This window comes from Anabrus simplex, chromosome 2 (assembly GCF_040414725.1).
Source record: "Anabrus simplex isolate iqAnaSimp1 chromosome 2, ASM4041472v1, whole genome shotgun sequence".
Lineage (NCBI taxonomy): Eukaryota > Metazoa > Arthropoda > Insecta > Orthoptera > Tettigoniidae > Anabrus > Anabrus simplex.
The window spans coordinates 772613413-772621317 of NC_090266.1; positions in this window are offsets into that span (position 1 = coordinate 772613413).

Sequence of the window (7905 nt, forward strand, 5' to 3'; positions counted from 1 at the left end):
CCTAAAATCTATAATGAATAAATAAATAAATAAATAAATAAATAAATAAATAAATAAATAAATAAATAAATAAATACACAGATCAATCAATCAATCAATCAATCAATCAATCAATCAATCAATCAATCAATCAATCAATCAATCAATCAATCAATCAATCAATCAATCAATCAATCAATCAATCAATCAGTCAATCAATCAATCAATCAATCAATCCTTATTGATCTGCATTTAGAGCTATCTCCCAGGTGACAGTTTCCCTATGAATTGTTTTTCTATGTTTTCTTAAATGATTTCAGAAACTTGGAAATACATTGAACATTTCCTTTGATAAATTATTCCAGTGTCTAATTCTTGTTCCTATAAATATTCAATTTGCCCCAATTTGCACTCCTGAATTCCAACTCGATCTTCATATTATGATCTTTCCTATCTATAAAAGCTCCACTCAAGCTTATTCGACTACTTATGTCATTCCACACCATCTCGCCACTGATAGCTCGGAACATACCACTTCATAATAATGGCGTGTGGCCTCCGGATAGACCTGGTGTAGGTCTCTCGAGCCGACGCCGTATAGGCGACCTGCGGGTCTTGAGGATGGGGCCCTACCTAAGATAATTTCTAATGCTGAAGACGGCACAAACACACACACACCCGAGCCATAGGAATTAATTAACGAAAGTTAAAGTCCCCGATCCGGCCGGGAATCGAACCCGTGGCGTTCTGAACCGAAGGCCTCAAGTCTGACCATTCGTCCAAGGAGTAGGACAGTTATAGTTAACTATAAACGGCTCGTTTCGAAACATCTCAACTCATACGTAAAACTTCACTATCGGTCTTTGTAACGTAAATAACATTTACTTCATTCTACATTACAATGAAGCAACTTTAATACATTCAGATTCTTTATTCATGATAATGGACGCAACATTTGTGGTATTTATTCTAATGGTTAACATCAGTTAACATCATCCCAACGTTTGCAACATTTTCATACACTACTCTTTTATCTGAAATCAAGTCGTGCTGCTTTTCTTGGGATCTATTCCAGTTCTCCTGTCAATCAATCCTGGTGTGGGTCCCGTACGCTCTTTCCTTTACATCCTTACTACAACCCCCTAAATGCTCTCATAACCATGTGGTGAGATCCGTAACCTTCATTTATAACTCGTCAAAATGATTAGCCCAATGAAGATCTTTCCTTATATCAACACCTATATACTTACAGAGATCCCCGTGAGGTACTTTCACCCCATCAACACAGTATACAAAACTGAAAGGACTTTTCTTGTTGGTGAATGAGTTAGCGCGAAGCTAAATAAATAGAAAGATACGAATATGTAAGTATTACGGTTGTAAATGCCAGTGTGATCGATCGATGTTTATGTATTGTATGTCTTTCTGAACTAAAGTCGTCCATTTGCCATTTGTTGCTTTCCCTCTAGAGACAGCATTGAAGATCCTTGAAGTGAGTCTCTGGCTGTCCATCTTGACTATGTGACTATAGAACATTAGTCTTCTCTTCCTCATACCTGTTGTAATGCTCTCTATTTTACTGTATAGTTTCTTGTTGTGCCTGATTCTGTACCCATCTCCTTCTTTAATGGGACCCATAATCCTTCTGAGGATCTTTCGGTCTTTTAGTTCCAGTTTTCTGAGTTGTCTTTTTCGGGTCATATCTAGGCATTCTGAGGCTAACAGTACAGATGGTCTTACTATGGTATTGTAGTGTCTAAGATTCAAGGAGGGGGATTTAGACTTGTATATGTTCTTACAAAGACGATAAGCTCTTTCTAATTTGGTGCATCTACGCTTCATTGTAAGGTCCTCATTGATATTTGGGGTTATCCATTCTCCAATATATTTGAATGAGTTGGCCTTTCGTGTTATTTTGTCCCCCAAAGAAATGAAGTTGGGTGCTTCTTTGATGTTGGTCAGAAGTTCAGTTTTGTTGACAGCGATCGTCAGCCCTAATGATATGTGTTCGAGGGAGGATAGCTGGTACACAGCTTCTTCCATACTTGAAGCTAACAGTGTGAGGTCATCTGCGAAGGCTAAGCAAGTGACTGTTAACTTGTCCTTTTTTGTAGCCGATTTTTAATCCAGAGTTGTCAGCTAGTTTATTCGTCCATTCCCCAATGACCTTCCCCTGCAGATAGTTAAACAGGATGGGGGACAAACCATCTTCTTATCTAACACCTGTTTTGATCTCGAAGCTTTTTGATAGTACCCATCTGAATTTGACTTTGGAGATGGTGTTCGTTAGAGTAGCCTTCACAAGATTGAAAGTCTTCTTATCTAGTCCCAGTTCAGTTATCGTCTCAAAGAGGGACTGCCTGTCTACCGAGTGGTAGGCCTTCTGGAAGTAAACGAAAATTGTTACATAGGGTAAGGCGCTGAGGTTCAGAATCTGCTCTGTGCATAACCTTGACTTCCTAAATCCAGCTTGGTACTCTCCTATGCAGAAGTCTAATTGTGCCTCCACTTTTTTAAGCAATGATTTGGAGAAGATTTTTTAAGTCACTAATAGGAGGGAGATCCCTCTATAGTTGTTAGGGTCTAACTTGTCTCCTTTCTTGTGCAGCGGGTGGATGATAGCTGAAGTCCAATCCCTTTGTAGTTTTTTCGTCGTCCAGACGTCAGTTAAGATCCTATGGATACTGTGAATTGACCCTTCATCTGCATGTTTCCATAATTCTGCAATGATGCCGTCTTCGCCTGCTGCCCTGTTGGATTTCAGTTCTGAGATGTTCTATTTGATTTCTTCTTTGGTAGGAGGAAGGGAGTCAGGGTTAATAACATTCTTGGGTTGAAATTGTAGTTTTTCCTCGGGTTCTCCTGCATTGAGGAAGTCATCAAAGTAGTCTTCAAGGGCTGTAGTGCTATCTTCTTGGTTCATTTTCAGTTCTCCGTCTGGTCCTCGAAGGTGAAGTGTTGGCACTGTGTAAACGTTTGTCTGAGATTTTAGAGTTTTGTATAGGTTACTGGTGTTGTTCCTTTGCAAGTCCTTCTCTGCCTGATCTATGATGTCGTTGTTATATTGCCTTTTCTGATGGTTTTGGCCTCTTCTTTATTATTAGGTAGGCTGTATGATTTTCCGTGCTTTTGTTGCAGTTCAATTTCACTCATGCCTGCCTTTTCTCTTCTATTGCCTTATCACATGCTAGCGTCCACCGTGGGTGTTTACTCCTTTTTGTTGCAAGGATGGTTTCTATTGCTGCATCTATCAGTGCCTTCTGTTGATTAGGCCAATCCTTTTTATTCTGATTATTACTTACGACATTAGTAAAGTTGTTGTTGTCTTTCAACTGTGCTAGATTAAATTTTTGGGACCCTGGGCCTGGTGTAGTTTTTACCTCTGCACTTACTGAGCGGATTGAAATTTGCTTTGACCAAAGATACTGTAGGTTGTAAATGTCACTGTATTCAGTGTTTATGTATTGTAGGTCTTTCCGAACTGAATTCGTCCATTTGGCATTCGTTGCTTTCCGTCTAGAGACAGCGTTGGAGATCCTTGAAGTGAGTCTCTGGCTGTCCATCTTGACTACGTGACCATATTCTTCTGAATCGATATTGGCACCTCTCAATACCTTTAAGTTTCTTTATTTCCTTGCTATTCCTTCTTGATGGCAACGTGGTCCAAGTGGTACTCTCCTAGCAAGGGTTCGTACAGTTCCAGGGCTTGGCTTTTCGGGGGAGGTGTCTGAATGCTGTAGATATTAGAACAAGGTTGTGATTCTTACACAGATTGATCAGCCTCTCACCATTACAATTGGTTCTCTTGTGGACCGGGTATTGTCCGACTATTTTCTTGAACCTGCGCTCCTTACCAATCTGGGCGTTGAAGTCCCCCATCTAGGTGACCACGTGATGTTCTGGAATCTTATCGATTTATCTTCCAGTTCTCCCATTGGGTGATGAGAAGGAGATAATGGAATTGATCATTTTGTTGTTGACTATGAAGCCTGTACCCAGGTGAGGCATATACTTCATCACGCTCTGACCTGGCTATCCCTTGTAGATCTTGAAGCCTTGTGATTCAAAAGGTTCTTCGTAGGTAAATCTTGTCTCTTGCAAAGCCGTTATAAGGCTTTTTGTTAGGACGTCCAATGCATGTTTCAGTTTTCTCGTTTGTAGGAGGAAATTAATGTTTATCGTTGTCTGATAGTTGATGTGTTTCTTCCTCTTACATGAAGATGCAGGCTCCACAGAATCCGATGGCCTGCTTGCCCCAATATGAGTGGGGGTGGATTTGTTACCACCTGGGGTAGATTTCCAATTAGTGGTTTGCTCCATGTTTCCAGAGTTACGAAAAAGTTAAATAGGGCTATCAGAAGGTAACGTGGTTTTTAACTATCAAGGTTGTAAGCCTTGAAGCCCCCGGCACTGATCGGTTCACTGACCCAGCTTCCCGCTGTGATTGTTTACCCAACCTTCCACTGGATTGCTCAGCTTAACAGGAGGCACCTCTTGTAGGTTACGTGCTAGAGTTGTAGTGAAAGAGGCTAGTTGGCTTCTCTTACTGAACCTAGCTAGCCCACTTAACCTAGAAAACGTACTTTACTGAAGACCAACTGAATTACTTGTTATAAAATTTAAATAAATATCACTACTCCCAATTTCTACCAACAAGCACTAAACACCACTATATAAATATCACTAAATGAATCATAAATACACAGAATTAAGCTATTTCAATAGGTTTTAACTACTTTTTCACTACAATAATGCAGGAACTCTCTCAACAGCTCTCTCAGCATCAGGTATGCATTCGACATACAACCATACGCCCATGTAACCCCATTCTATACACAATTATCTTGGTTACGACTGAATGGCAGACGTAGACTCCATGCAACTACTTTGGTGTATCAAGTGCTTTCTGAAAACACTCCTCCTTACCTATCCACCAGATTTCGCTACCTTAGTTCCCTACACCTGTTCAATACCCGGTCAGGCTGTACGCTAGAAATTCCTGTGCATCGAACCGCAATCTACAACAGATCGTTCACGATCACCGCCACGAGCTGGTGGAATGAACTCCCCAATGACATCAGAGAAGCTAAATCTAAGACAAAATTTAAAATCCTTTGCCAGCGTCATCTTTTAAGCACTTCCAGTCTTTCTTGAGTGTGAATGGGATGCATGAATGAGAGTGAATATGGTTGTTTATTGCAATGTGTTCCTGTATATAATTTAGTTATACTTTACTCACCTTAGTTTAGTTAGTGATACTTTAGTTGCTTTAGTTATACTTCAGGTTGTAAAAATTTAATATGTTTAAATTTTATGTAAAAATATTACATTGCATATACATGAAGTGGTTAAGTGTAAGAAAGGGCCGGGAGCCCTAACTTCGCCACAATAAAGACGCTTTAATAATAATAATAATAATAATAATAATAATAATAATAATAATAATAATAATAATAATAATAACAGCCAACCGTTCTCAAGCGCATCCAACAATGCAAAAATCAAGACTGCGCTTAAATGATAATAACACTGCAACTACTGGCTCAAATGTTGTCAAACTTTCATAGAAACACTCAAAAATAACCATGTCAATGTAATGGTCTACATCACAGTGAAGCACATGAACTATACACTATAACTCACCTAGTTAATCTTACGGTGCGTCGGAACATTTACGTTCGTAATATTTACATCTGCTTCTTGACTCATATTACTACCACTAACTTCACTAAGCACAGATAACGTAGCCATATCACTATATTCACAGGTAGAACTTTCCGATATATTATAATCTTCTTCACAATCACTATTCAGTAAAATATCCACGATTTCTCACTCGGTAATAGCCTCGCGCGTGCTCATCTGTACTCACTGAATACCCGTGACATCAGCTCAATGCTATCTTCAGTTTATGCGGTTAATCCCCTAAACATGACTCAAATACAGCGGAAGAGACTTCCTTCATATATTGAATTTATTGAACTGAACATAACAGGCTTTCGCCCAGTTACAATGTTCCCATATACAATTCAAAATAAACACTCACAGACTATTTATAGCTAGGCACTAACTACTTACAACTTAATTACTTCTAATCTACTATGTAGCATCTTGCACATGGGCAGATCGCCAGCTCCACATGCAACACACCACCCAACTAAACTAACTACTTTACTACATAAATATCTACTAACTCTAACATAAATCTGTCTGGCCGCGACATCACTCCTGGTGAGGAACTGTTACCACCCTTCCCTGGGATGTCACGACCAGACATGTCTCATGAGGCTCGGAAACCGATACCTCATAGACCCCTTAAGCTGTCAATGTTATTTCCTCACCACTCCTTCCTGTGACAGCCCACATGTGTGCGGATTGCCTAGCTCTACATGTAGGCTGTCACGCCTGTATTCCACTGCCGAGACGGATTCCATAACTCGGCTCATCTTTCACTGTCTCATTGACAACTTACTTCCTCTAACCTACCACTATTCACTACTTTACTCATTCCTTCATATATAAAGAAACGTTGTAATGCCATCTGTTGAGTTTTTAACGTACCCAATATATTATTGTTGCAGGAGTTTGGCAAAGACGCATTTCACTTCCATTTGCCCAGAGTCACAAAGACTCTTCCCATGTTGATTTCTGGGGCCATATTATTATTATTATTATTATTATTATTATTATTATTATTATTATTATTATTATTATTATTATTATTATTATTATTATTATAAGCAATCTTGAATAATAAAAAGCTATTTTGGGCTCTCAAACTTCAACAAGTACCTTCCAAATACAAACATAATTTACATCAAATGGATTATTTAAGGGGATGTCAGAGTCAGTTTTGAAATAAGCTTGGAAATTTAAAGAAGTTCAAAAGAAAATCTGTCAACCAATGCAATTTTACTTTCTCTTACACTCTCAGTGTTTACTTTCCTTTTCACATCTCATTCGTTTCATGTCTCAATTTGAATGCAAGGAGCGCGTTGGAAAGAAAACAGTCGTGAAGAGATGAAATATCCGTGACCTTAATCTTCAATGTTAGGCTCGACCTGGTTTCCTGTAGCACACCTGTCGTAGCTAAAGCCGGAGCTTGTCACTAATATAAAGGTAATTCACGTCCTGATTGGTTAGTAACTAAGGAAGAAGGAAGCAGTAGGAGTGTTGAAAACTTTGATGTACGAACAAAATAATCTTCGAAAACTAAGGTTAACCAGCATTGCAAATAGAAATTCCCTTAAGAATTAATTGTCCCTAATTCCGCCAGAGGGGGCACTTAGGCCGATGGTAGAGACATCTAACAGTTGCAACCCCAATTACCTTGCATCACATTAGATCAAGTTCAATTACATAGATGGCTTTATGGAAGGCGCGTAATTTAACTGGACGGAGAAGGTGTACCCCCGATACAATTATTATTATTATTATTATTATTATTATTATTATTATTATTATTATTATTATTATTATTATTATTATTAATCTGTTTACCCTCCAGGGTTGGATTTTCCCTCGTACTCTGCGAGGGATCCTACCTCTACCGCCTCAAGGGCGGTGTCCTGGAGCGTGAGACTTTAGGTCGGAAGATACAGCTGGGAAGGAGGTCAAGTACCTTGCCCAGAGAGCCTCACCTGCTATGCTGAAGAGGGACCTTGTGGGGGGATGGGAAGATTGGAAAATATAGACGAGGAAAAGGGAAGGAAGCGGCCGTGGCCTTAACTTAGATACCATCCCGGCCTTTGACTGGAGGAGAAGTGAGAAACCACGGAAAACCACTTCGAGGATAGCTGAGGTGGGAATCGAACCCACCGCTACTCAGTTGACCTCCCGCGACTGAGTGGATCCCGTTCCAGCCTTCGTACCATTTTCAAATTTCGTGGCGGAGCCGGGAATCCAACCCGGGACTCTGGGCGTGGC